At 41.7% G+C, this 13,323-nt stretch overlaps 1 protein-coding gene across 3 annotated transcripts in view; it reads left to right on the plus strand.

The window, feature by feature from the left end:
• LOC144672973 (rab GTPase-activating protein 1-like) overlaps positions 1–13,323 on the plus strand; it is a 442,218-nt gene that overhangs the window by 182,971 nt on the left and 245,924 nt on the right. The gene's annotated exons all lie outside the window — the stretch shown is intronic.

Consider the following 13,323-nt stretch of genomic DNA (forward strand, 5'->3'; position numbering starts at 1 on the left):
ACAACAGTGACCACATTTCAAAAAACACTTAGTTAACTCCACAGTCCTTTGAGACTTCTTGACACCATGAAAGGCACGATAGAAATGCAAGTTCCTTCTTTCTTAAGAGCCCTGCTTCAGAAACTGAGCCTGGAACCTCAGAGGCGCTTTCCTTTAGATGAGATGTTAAGCCGAGTTCCCTCGTCTGGTGGACATAAAAGATCCCATGATATTATTGAAAGAAGAGCAGGGGCTGTTCTCCCAAGTCTGGATCTACAACCCCCTCTCTGTCTCTCTCAGACACACAGCACCAAAAAAAAGCAATGGCTCAACCACTAAAACAAAAGCAAAGTGCTGCGCTTGCTGGAAATCTGAAATAAAAGCAGAAAATGCTGGAAAAACTCATCAGATCTGATAGCATCTTTGTAGAGAGAAATAGAGTTAACGTTTTGATGATGAAGAGTCATATTAGTCTTGAAATGTTAACTCTGTTTCTCTCTCCACAGTGGCTCAACCACTGGGTTACCAGCTTATGTAAAAAATGTCTGTTGCTTTTAGTCCTATTAAATTGATCACTTGTGAAGGCACGGTATAACAGTCTTTTATATATCTGAGAACACTTGTTTCTAAGGATAACTTAGAAGGAAGTATTCTCAGATAAAACAATGTCTAACCTGGGCTGATTAAAGGGCAGTGAGTTGCTTGTATTGGGTTTGAGCTGATGCATTGTGAGAAGCTGACTGTTGTTGACAGAATGTGGCTGGTGGGTTACTGTTTCTCACACCTTAGCTCTTCCAATACAGGACTTATTGCACTAAAATAAAACAGTGCAGAACAGTAACTGAACTGCAAATCTCCAGCTGGCTGTAAATCCTGCCAGCGGGAGCAGGTGGAGTCGGGAAGCAGTAATTGGTTTCCATCAAAGGGTCGTGCAGCAAGTGAGTCTGACTCTCCATGGGTAACTTGTTGAAGTTATCTTTATTAGATTGTGAAATGAAAGCCTGGTGTTGCTGATTGAGGGTAAAATCTCTGGTGATGGATGGCCTCTGGGACAGAAGATCTTTTTTCATTAGTTAATGCATCTTGGAGGTGAAACTGTTTATCTTTTATTCTAATAACTTTGCCAGGGCTTGTTTTATTGTCAACCTGTTCTCCTTTCTTTCGCTCTTTGCTTGAAGGCACTGATTCTTGCTGGGAAATGATTTCATGGGTGCTGGCAGCTCTCTCCCTTATCTCATTCCAGGGTATGAGCCCAACAGGAGCATTCTACCACCCAGTGCATCCAAGCTGAGCCTGATTTCTCCCTTCCCACACATTCTTGCATCTTGCAATTCCGAGCAGCAATTCAGGAGCAGCAACCGTTCTCTGCTCTCGTTCTAATCCAGAAAGCCAGTTGGTGAAAGATAGGACTGAATCTGATCATTACACACTTTAATATTTATTTACATGGTAATACATTACAAGCGTACATCTCCTAACCCAACAACTACAGCGTTAGTCTGTCTCCCCACATAGGCGCTCACACAAATCTCCAGTTCATGCCTTCCACCTGCATTCAGTTCAACACAATTAATGTATAATCAACTGATTCAAAGAAAGAGAAAGGAATCTAAGTTAAAGTTAATGCGCACAACCAAAATTTCAGATTTTAAATCAAAAAGCTCTATATTTTATATAAAGCATTACATTGAGAGATGTCCCCCCTTCCCCAGGATGCCGAACAATTTTTAAAATTCTTTAATTGGATGAGGGCATCGCTGGCAATTGCAGCATTTGTTGCCCATCCCTAATTTCCCTTGAGAAGGTGGTGGTGAGCTGCCTTCTTGAACCACTGCAGTCCATGTGGTGTAGGTACACCCACAGTGCTGTCTGGGAGGGAATTCCAGAATTTTGATCCAGTGACAATGAACGAAAGGTGATATAGTTCCAAGTCAGGGTGGCTTGTGGCTTGGGGGGGGATCTTACAGATGGTTGTGTTGCCATGCATCTGCTGCTCTTGTCCTCCTAGGTGGTAGAGGTCATGGGTTTGGAAGGTGCTGTGGAAGGACCCTTGGTGTATTTCTGCAGTGCATCTTGCAGATGGTATATACTGCTGCCACTGTGCGTCAGTGGTAGACAGAGTGATAGTTGGGGGTAGCGGATGGTGTTGAGCTTCTTCAGTGTTGTTGGAACCTCACTCATCCAGGCAAGTGAAGAGAAAAATGATTAGAATGTTGATGACCTACATCCACTTGTTTAATTTGAGGTTTTCTTTCCCTCCAGCACTTTTTTCCCCAAGTCAGAAAGGTCAATCCATAATTTTTCTCACTTGCACTTTTCATAGAGTGTACATTATCCAGATTAACTACATAACATTCAATGGATATATGATCTTCATTCTGCCCCTTCTACAGAATCATATTTAAAATAGTTGACATATAGAATCCCATATCCACTGCTTCCACAAGAGCTAGTGTTTCAGTGGCTAAAGTGCTTTTATAACAACCATTTTTATATTCTTAGTTTCCCAAACTAAAGAACAATATGTCCCATTTGCACCTGTGAGAAATATTATGAAACCAGCTGCACTCAAATACTCATCAGGAGATTAGCGTAAGAATCTTGCAAAAAATGACTAGTTTCATGTTTATTGCGTCACCAAAGGAGGACGGGAACTAATAAATATGCATTTCTCCAAATTTAATTTTAAAAAAATGTTTTATTTGCCTTGAAAACATTCTCTGTTTTTGGGAGTTTCATTGTAGTACCTAACTCTAATACACCAAAACTAGAACCTTGCCTAGTCTGAGTGCACAGCCAGTTCAACTTTGTACAAGCTTCTTTACTGCTTTGCCTCTACTTTTGAGATAATATCGTCTTTCTGTGATGACCTAGCACAATTAACTGGGATGGGAGTAACACTTTCTAAATAGGATTGTTGATTTAAAGTTATTCGAGACTTAATATCTAAACTAAAAATTTGAAAGCCCTACAAGCCTGATTCCAAATTTTAAGTTCTACCATATGTTTCAAAGTCTACCATACCATTTCATAAGAAATTACCAACATGTATTATGAAGATGCCTGAAAGTTGTCCTTTATGATACCAATAAAAATTTGTGGGTTCTGCTTTTACTTGAGCACAATCTCTCTTGACCACAAGATCTCTCTGAAAAATGCCATAATTCAGGCTATAGATGTATTTGTTCAATGTCTATAGTTTCCATTCTGTACTTGCTGCCTCATTGGCAGGGTGACAAACTCTCGGGGAAAAAAGTTAAGCGACATTTTGGCATTGGGGAACCATATGAGTACGGGAGGGAGGGCAGGGGGAGTGGGTGCTGCTGAGACTGTGGGAGCAGGAGGGCTGACAAGCCTGTGGGATTGGGGAGGCGGTGGGGGTTGGTAATCTTGTGGGAGCTGGGTGGGGGGGAATTGGCGGTTTGGCTGTCCATATTATAGGAATGGTGGCAGGGGGGATTTGTCCAGACTGTGGGAACGGGATGTCAGTAGCAGAACGCAATTCACATACTCAAGTGCACATCACAGGTCTGAAATTCAAGACAAAGGCTGTCCAATCAGGAAACGACAAGGGACAACTGCCTTAAATGCAGGACGGTCCTGTAAAATCTGGACGGTTGATCATCCTGCTCATTGGACAGTTTCAGAAACACTTTTCTGAAAAGCATTGCCCTGCAGATAGGTAGCTTTTATATTGATTCACCTGCACTCCTATGAATTTGTGGCCAAAAGAACTAAAAAGATTGTGTCACAGTGGAATGTCTCATTCCTTCCACACAGGCTGAAGGAAATTACTTTCCTGAGGATTTTTTTCAAGGAAGCAAGCATCTGATGTAACAGGGCCTCCCTCTCTGAGAACCAAACACCAGTTAGGACCAAGATCCTGTCCATACCTTGGCACAATCCATCAATTTCAGTGCTACTAACTGATTCAAGGATCCCAAAATTGATTTTCATCAATCTTCGTACAATTTGTTAAAGCCCGTGATATGTTCCTCCGTTGAACACCCATCGTTTTACGATGTCAGAGCCTGCAGAGTTTTGATGAGCTCGGGTTTACAGAGGGCGCAAGTGAGAGGGCCAGTGAGGAGAGGGTATTGAACTACAATAGCCAAAACAGGAGATGACAAATGAGAGGAAGTTATGACTAAACTGCACCTTGCTCTGGTCATGCTGCAGTTTGAGTAATCTGACTTGAGTTTGTCAGCTTGAAAAGAAGATGTTTGAGAGATGACCTTCTCGAGCTATTTAAGATGGTTAAGGGAATGTAAAAAATAAATTGGGAATATTACTTTAAATAAATAGCAAGAGCAGGGCAATGCGTTCAAGTTTAATGAAGGGTACATGTTAGCAAAGTTTTCACAAAGAACGATTGAGAAATGGAATAAACTTACAGGAAAGGTAGTGCAATATCTTTTAAAGAGGAAATGGGTTGCAGAAATCTCTGGATGTATTGCTGAAAAAAGAGACATGTCAAAGCTTTTCATCTTGCCCTTAGGACGCTTCGCAAGAATACCAATAAAGAGTAAAACAACAATTTATACTTTGAGAAGAGAGTGCTGATTGGTTGGCAAGTGGACTCTGGTAGAGGCATTGCCATGGAGAATGCATCAGTGATGGTGACTGACAGTTAATTGCCAAGCATTGTTTGAAATTTAAATAGGCAGTTTGACCCTGATTGGCCAAGGCATTGCCCTGAGGAATGAGTCAGCAAATGGCTATCACTTATTCTGTTTAGCTGAAACAGGTGCAATGTGTGTACATGTCCTTTCTGCCTGTGAAGAATAGGATCCTGTGTATTAATATATGCAGCTTCCAGTACAAGAAATGCATCGCACTGCAAACCCAACTGACCATCTTAAATTGGTTGTCAGAGTAATTCTTAGAATACTGAGGGTTATTTAGCAAATGGTAAAAGAAAAATACTACGGATGCTGGAGATCTGAAATAAAAACAGGAAATGTTGGAAAAACTCAGCGGGTCTGATAGCGTCTTTGGAGAGAGCAATGTTGACTTTGTTTCTCTTACCAAAGATGCTGTCAGACCCGCTGAGTTTTTCCAGCATTTTCTGTTTTTATTTTTATTATTATTATTTAGCAAATGTTGTTCAATCGCAGAATCACATCTAATATTGGACACTATGCTTTGAGTTTTGCAAGCACGGGCCGGTTGGGTACAATCTGTACCTTGCCTGTTGTGGACAGCTGCTGGGACATGCTGTTTGATACGATCTGTCAGTCTTTGGGAGGTATGGCCTACCTAGCATCACACTGGCACTGAAATTCATACACCACATTACTCAAAAGTGTGATAGGCAGAACATCTTTTTGGCTTGACAGCAGCATCCTGTTCGTGGCAAATACCACTCGTGTTGCTACTGCATAGTAGAAGCGTGAAACAGCTGGCTTCACCTGTTGCTCATATTTTTGAGATACCTTGACGTTCCAGGGCAATCTGAGGTAGACTGGGCACTTTTCAGGGACAAAAGTGATGGCCTTGGGCCCATTTATGAGTTTGCATGATATACAGCGCAAATAATCTGACTACCTCGCAGGATTTCTTTGATACGCCCTATTTCAGCATCAAGCTTGCATGGTGAGCACATGGTCCGGGCTCTATTTACAAGGTTGCCGATAAGACCAAACTTATATAGTGTGGAACTATAAGAATCCCCATGTGTATATAGACCTGTGAAGGTAGGCTTGCACACATTGCATTCTCCATGGCAACGCCTCTACCAATCAGAGTCCACTTGCCAACCAATCAACACTCTCTTCTCATAGAGTATAAGTTGTTGTTTTCCCCTTTATTGGTGTTTTGTGAAGTGTCCTGATGAGAACAAGACAAAAAGCTTCAATGTGTCTTTTTTTTCAGCAATACCCTCTGGATGGATGGATTAAGATGAGTCGAATGCACCTCCTCTTCCGTGTTTATTTTGTTGTATTAATCAAAGGGAGAAAAAAATGTGTGGAATAATTTGCCTGACAGCAGTGGAAGCATATTGACAATGCAGCTAGCCATGCCTCTGACCTGCAGGAAGCAGCAGCCTGGCAAAACGAGGGACAGCTAGATCAGGCACGTGTGGTTGTCACCTAGGTGGGTCAGGCTCGTGAGGTGGTCAGTGAGGGAAAGTGTAGATATGAATAGAGAATTAACTCGCAGCAAATTTGCATTATCTGAACGCAGGCAGTAGAGAGTTGAGAATAAAGAGGAAGCTGAGAAATGAGAGGAGCAACAAAGGAGACAGCTAAAGATAAAGAAAAGGACTAACTCAAAGAGGAGGAATCCTGAGGAAAGAGAAGAAAGTAGAAGAAAAGGCCCAAAAAGAATCAGTGGGAAAGTAAATAGCGAGGCTTTTGTTCTATATTGTTACAATCCCAGCTGATGTTAATACTGGACAAGTCAGATCCCAGAGTGAAACCTGGCTTGATAGATCCTAAACTTTTTTTTGGAAACCGCAGAGTAAAGTTACTGAACAAATTCACAGGAGTCTGCTGATGAACTATTAACACACAGACTAAAATATTTATTTAAAAAAATTAACCAAATTGCTGCAGACAAGAAGGTTGGAAAGATCTCAAAACAAACATGCAAAAAAAATTCAAATATTCACTATTCCTTCACCCCAGCTATTTCTTTACAGATACATGCAAATTCAGAAAGATAAAACCATTTACCATATCTATCTTATACTCTATATAGGGTAAGCATGCAGAATATGTGAACCAACTGGAGAACTACGGTCAGACACACCACACTCCAAAGTAAATGACAGATGAAACCAAAGCAGCTTCTATGGGTTTCTCAACAACCCACCCAGACGTTTGTTACACTGTGAGCCAATCGGTCTCACTGAAATACTCCTTCTCATGAGGGTTTCCAATCTCCACGTTCAGAGAACTCGCTTTGGAATTCTCTCTAAATGTCGCTCCCACTCGGGCAGTTTCAACAAAGAATCCACCTCTAGGGTTTCAGGCTCGTCCTCTGAGATTCCTTTCCCCGGGATCTCCAAGTATACCCAAGCTTCACCTTCCAAGCACACTTTCAGATCTTTGGCTGTGCCACGCAGAAAACCACTGCTCCAAAAGGAGCCCTTGTGGCCTGCAGCATGGAGTCCTGCCACCTGGGACACCTTCTCTCGAAAGGCGCTCTGGCTCTAGGTCACCTGACCTGTTTTTCCACGTTGTTTCACTTCTTCCTTCTGCGTATGTGCGCAGAGCTGGTTTCTGGCCTAAAGAACCTAAGAAGACTAACTGCGCATGTGCGACCATTTCCTGACCGGTGCATGTGCAGAATTCCCAAGGCCTGCTGGGAATTGGAGTTTCCAGCCTCCAACTGCTGATCTAAAACTAAGTTAAGTTTTTTTATTCCCCTTGAGTTTCATCACAATATTATAATATTATTTTTTAAAAATCTACACGCATGAATGAAAGCGCAGGGAAGTGATAATAGATTCAGTAACTCTGTGCTGCTTTCCCCAATCCTTGTGTTCATGTTTGTTTTAGTGAGGAAAGAAATCAGAGCTGTGAACCAGCATTGTGAACATGGCATTTACATGTTGTAAGAACCTGCAGTTTTAGGTAGTACATTGGCAGTCTCCTGGGGGCAGAGTGAGGTGTCACATAGATGTTTACAGGAAACCGTGAAATGACTGCCACAAGAGCTGTATATTTAAAATGCATAACTTTGTGCATGTCTTTATTTACAGATAATGATCTACATTATTTAACAGTACATTGTAGCAGAACAATTTATGTGACACAGAGGCAAAATTCTTTAATTATTATAATTCTCCTCAGTTTTCATGGCTCCATCATTATCCGAGCTGTCTAGGCCCTAAGCACTGGAATTTCCTCCCTAAACCTCTCTGCCTCCCTACTTCTCTCTCTTTTAAAATGCTCCTTAAAACCTGCCTTTGACCAAGCTTTTGGTAACCGGCCCTAGTATCTCTTTATCTAACTTGTGTCAAATTTTGTTAATGACCCTATGAAGCACCTTAGGACGTTACTGTAAAGGAGCAGTGTAAAGGGAAGTTTTTGTTGCTCGTTTAATGAGAAACTTGCTTGTCATCCGATTCCAGGTGTCAGAAGTATTTTAAAAAGCAGAGAGAAAGAAAAGCAGACATTTCACTCTGATCCCCCCCCAACCTGGAGTTGGAAATTGCCAGGTTACTTCCAAACCCTGTGAAGAAGCAATCAATAGAGCAAAGAGATTTATGCATTGTACACCCAAAAGGGGAGACAGTGCCGCAATGATAATGTCACTGGACTAGTAATCCAGAGACCCAGGCTAATGCTCTGGTGACATGGGTTCAAATCCCACCACAGCAATTGCTGGAATTTAAATTCCATGAATAAATCTGGAATATAAAGCTAACCTCAGTAATGGTGACCCATAAAAAACAAGAATTGTTGTATCTGGTTCACTAATGTATGGAAGGAAATCTGCCGTCCTTACCTGGTCTGGCCTACATGTGACTCCAGACCCAATGTGGTTGACCTCTGAAATGTCCTAGCAAACCACTCAGTTCAAGGGCAATTAGGGATGCCCACATCCCTGAGAATAAGGGAAAAAAATGATCTGCGTGCCAAATAGGTGAAGTGAAACTCTAGTTTATAGGTCCCATGGCCTGACTGTATACAGGCATGTCTCATCTCACTGAGACACAGTGGAAGCAGATAAACCCAATTCAAAGGAAAGAATGACTTGCATTTATATAACCATCTCAGGATATGCTAAATTGCTTTAGAGCCAATGAAGTTTTTTTTGTGTGTTGTAATGTTGTATTGCAAGAAACACAGCAAATGCCACAAGGTGATAATGATCAGATAATCTTGTTTAATAAGTGGTTTGATGGATAAATATTGTCCAGGATGCCAGGAGAACTCTCCTGCTCTTTGACTAGTGCTTTGGGTTCTTTTACACCCATCTGAGAGGGCAGACGGGACCTGGTTTAAAGTCTCATCTCAAAGGCACCCACCTCCGAGAGTGCAGCAGTCCTCAGTACTGCACTTGAAGTGTCAGCTGGTATTTTGTTCTTAATTCTCTGGTGTGAGATTTGAACCTGCGAGCTTTGGATTCAGTGACCATGAGTGCTACTGCGTGCCAGAGTCACGGCCAAGATATTAGTAAAGGCTGGAAGAACTTAGGACTTACCAGGAGATATTCATATTGATGTGCACAGAGGCATAATATAGTGATAAAGATGTAATATAGTAATTGGTGTAGGTAAATGTGGATCCAAATTAAACTGACAGCAGGAGAAAGGAGGCATCTTCAGATTACCGCAAGTGCAAATTTAGGCCTGACTTTTGTCCAGGAGTCAGCAACCTTTTGTTTCACCTGAGGAGCCTTTTAAAAAAAAATGCCTAAAATGAAAACTTTTGGGAGCTGCAAGATGAAAATTCAGCATTTCTGAAGGCAATACTTGTCAAATTGCCAAGAGTCTCTGGTCGAATGCATAATTTGCTTACCTAATAAATAAAATACATGCACTGATTTTAGGTTAAAAAAATCACTATCAAGATAGATCCTTTGTTAAATTATTTCATGGGATCTTGGCATTGTTCGCATGACCAGCATTTGTTGCCCATCCCCTAAATGCCCGGGGGGAAAAAAAAGTCTATTTTAATTTCATTTTTCAATTGTCTAACTTAATTATTGTGCTTTTTGACATTTTTACTATAATTTTGCCAAGGTCATCATTAAAACAAGCTTTAACTGAAGATGCGTTGAATTAAGACAATTTTTTTTTGGCTATTCGATCATGTGATTAAGAAATAGCTTAATTAGAAAAATTTATCATCTCAGCTATATTCCAAACAATAATGGTCGCAACCATAAAACCTGCCCCTCGAACCAAAGACGTTACCTATAACCAAAGTGTAGCTATGCCACTCGAACAGGTTTATTTGGAGCATGATTGGTTTTTTCGTTAAAATAATCATTTGCAACTGTGAAGTGCTGCATAATGATTAACCTTTTATCCCTGCAGTAAAAACACGCCTCTTACTTTTTTTTTGAGTCAATTTTTTTTGAGGCTCATGTTAATGTGATCTGATTGGAAAAGACTGAGCGCTGCAAATGAGATATTAGAGAGCTGCATGTGGCTCCAGGACCACAGGCTGCCGACCCCTATGTTAGGAAATGCTTTGCACAGCACATTGTAATCAACCCACGGATGGATTCTAGATGAGGCTATGGAAGCAAAGGGCCCTGGAATCATTTAACAGATCATTGGATTCTGTGATCAGAGTGGAAGGGGTGGTTCCAGTTAGATCTTCTGGAATGTTGAGCTAGGACGTGTAACTGGCCTTCGTGATCCGCAAACTCCCCTAACAAAGAGCAATTAAACATTTGATAGGATATGTTTACTTAGAATAGCTATACTTGATGGCCTTAAAAGGACAGGCCAAGTTAATGCACTTCCACTTAGCAGCAAATTAGTACATTGAGTTAGGGGTGCAATACACTTCTGGCTATAAAGCAGTGTACAAGTTCACGAGGACTCGAAACGTCAACTCTTTTCTTCTCCGCCGATGCTGCCAGACCTGCTGAGTTTTTCCAGGTAATTCTGTTTTTGTACAAGTTCACTTATTCTGGAGGAACATAGCAGGGAATGCATTATTAGGTGTAAAATTCTTTGTATTGGAGCAGGGAGGTAAGAGAGGAAGTATATGTGAAATGGGACAATGGCACAGTGTACGGTTCAGGAAGGAAGTGGAGGGTTATTGTGGATAGATCTGTACACACTCAGCACAGTGCTTAGTTGCATTAAAAAGGGCATTAGCCAAGGGACAGTGTAAATTGAAAGAGATTGTATTGCTGCTGCTGCATAAGGCACTGGCCAGATCCTATTTGTGGTATTGTGTATAATCTGGTTATGTAATCATTGATCATTGAAAGGTTGTTATCGCTATTAATCATTTTGATGCTGCACATTGCTACACCCCTATCCCTCACTGCTGTGTTGTCAGGGTGCAGGAGAGCAGCATGTGTTTGACCAGTCAGACTTTTATACAACTGCCCTGTGATTGAGTCATTTAATTATGAATGCTAGCATATTCTTGGCCTGTGGAAGCAAAGTCTAAATTGCTAGAATGAGGCTTGATGTGAAGAAATGCATTTGTATAGGAGGCAGTACATCTTGCACTAATATATGAAGTGACAGTTCAGTCCAGTGGTATGTTGGGATAATGTGGGCATGTTAAGCTAATGTGGCATTATGCAGTGCTACATTGGGAAAGGGAATGAGCAGTTACAGTTCACATTGTCAGCTTATAGTAGCAGCTGGGCTGTACGAATAACAACAACTTAAATTTATATAGTGCTTTTAACAGAACGAAAAGGCACTTTACAGGAGCATTATAAAACAAAGTCTGAGGGCCACAACTATAGACAGGAGATAGAGGGAAAATGGTGAACTCGAACGCTGTAATGCTCTGGCCAATGTCCCTCAATCAACATCACTCTCACATTAGCCAGGGCATTGGTCATTCTCACACTGCTCTTTAGGGGAGCTTGCTGTGTGCAAATTGGCTGTCGGGTTTCTTACATCACAATGGTTGTTACACTTCAAAAGTTTTTCATTGCTAAAAAGCACTTAGAGACATCCTGCGTTTGTGAAAGGCACTATATGAATGCAATTCTTTCTTTAGTCTGTGGGAGGGGCAAAATTTTTAATGCAAAACTAGGTGCTTCTAAGAAAAGAACACAAACCTCAGGGAAGGCAGTCTGAGCTTTTAGAAAAGGGGACTCTGCATGGGTGCACAGCAAAAGATGGGGTCTGCATGGAGAGTGGTGATGTTTTGGATGGTAGGGCAGATACAAAGAGATAAATTTGTAAAATGCTTTGGGATGCCCTGAGGTCATGAAAGGTGCTATGTACCTACAAGTCTTTCTTTCATAATGTCTAATTTAAGAAACCGTTAAATGTCATAACCTCTCCTTCCTCCTCATCTGAACAGTTAGATTTGTGATCCAAACTCATTTCGAGTGAAGTCTCTCTTCCCCCCCGCCCCCCCCCAAGAATGTCCGGGCTGTCAACATCAGGGAACTGTTTTAAAAATAAAATTACCCAGAAGAATGAGTTTGATTGCAAACCCTTTAAACTGTAGGGAGCTGAGCTTATTTTTCCTGACCAACTGTTAGACATTAAAACCAGTACTGCCTTTAAACCAGAGTGACTCTCACTCCAAGTGACTGGGACTTGACAGTTCTGAGTCATGATTTGTGATACTGGGGTCGGTGGGTGGATGCATGACGAAAAGGTGAAGAGGAGCAAGTTCTTGCTGATTACAAGTGTTTCAGGGTCTCTGCCCCTGCTGTTTGCTCTGTACTAGCAGCTGCTTTCTATGAGGATGCTTCCCATGGATTAGTCACACATCAGGAACTTTGTACAATTCAAAGATCAGGGTGATTAGAAATGATGACAACTGTAGGGCAGCACCTTTTGTTGAAAGTACTCGCTCTTTCTTTTGTATGCAGGGAAATGATGGTTTTATCTGAAACCGCTTTGTTGCAGTTTTTCTTTAAAAAATGTCAATGTTACCACTGCTACAAGGAGCCTAGACTGAAATCTCACTCCCTGCCTGACTGCTGCAGAGAGGCCAAGCCGAGAGTGTATTCAAGAGCAGTTCCTTCGGTTGGGGAGGGGAGGGACGGGGGGTGCGTTACCAATTCAGACCTGCCCAGAAATGGGAATTATTCCAGCCTGCAGCCCCAATTTTGGGCTCTTGTTCCCTCCCTTACTCCCACCATCACTTACTCCCTCATCTCCCTCCCTTCTGTCACTCCCTCCTTCCCCTCGTTTGATCTCTTTCTCCTCTCGTCAATGACTCATCCATTCACCCTCTCTTACCTCCTTCACTCACCCTCCACTCAATCACTCACCCCTCATCCCCCCTTATCCCTCTTGCAGCTGGTGGGTGGCCCTTTACCTGACCTATCTGGAGCCACCTGCGGGATGGGTCCATCTGTCAGTTCAGATTTGTGCTCACCTTACCATTTGGGCAGTACTTGGCGCAGGATACACTTCCTCTACATTTCACCTCACCTAAACACAATCTCCTTGTATAACACTAGGGGAGAAGCTTGTGCTTTGTGATGGTTATTGCTGACTTCTGTACAACCTTTCTATCAGACCTCCAGGATGTATAATTCTTGTATTTGAGAGCAGTCAGTCTGTAAGACGCTTTATGTATGCAGTTATCTTGCCTTGTTGATATAAATGCGAATGTTATTAAGCAGGTTAGAAGCTAAATTTATAATGAGAGGTTTTCTTGGATTCCTTTTTGTGTGATTAATAATGAATGGAGCTTGCCTTTTACTGATTGTATTACAGCT

This window comes from Cetorhinus maximus, unplaced genomic scaffold, assembly GCF_964194155.1.
Source record: "Cetorhinus maximus unplaced genomic scaffold, sCetMax3.hap1.1 HAP1_SCAFFOLD_182, whole genome shotgun sequence".
Lineage (NCBI taxonomy): Eukaryota > Metazoa > Chordata > Chondrichthyes > Lamniformes > Cetorhinidae > Cetorhinus > Cetorhinus maximus.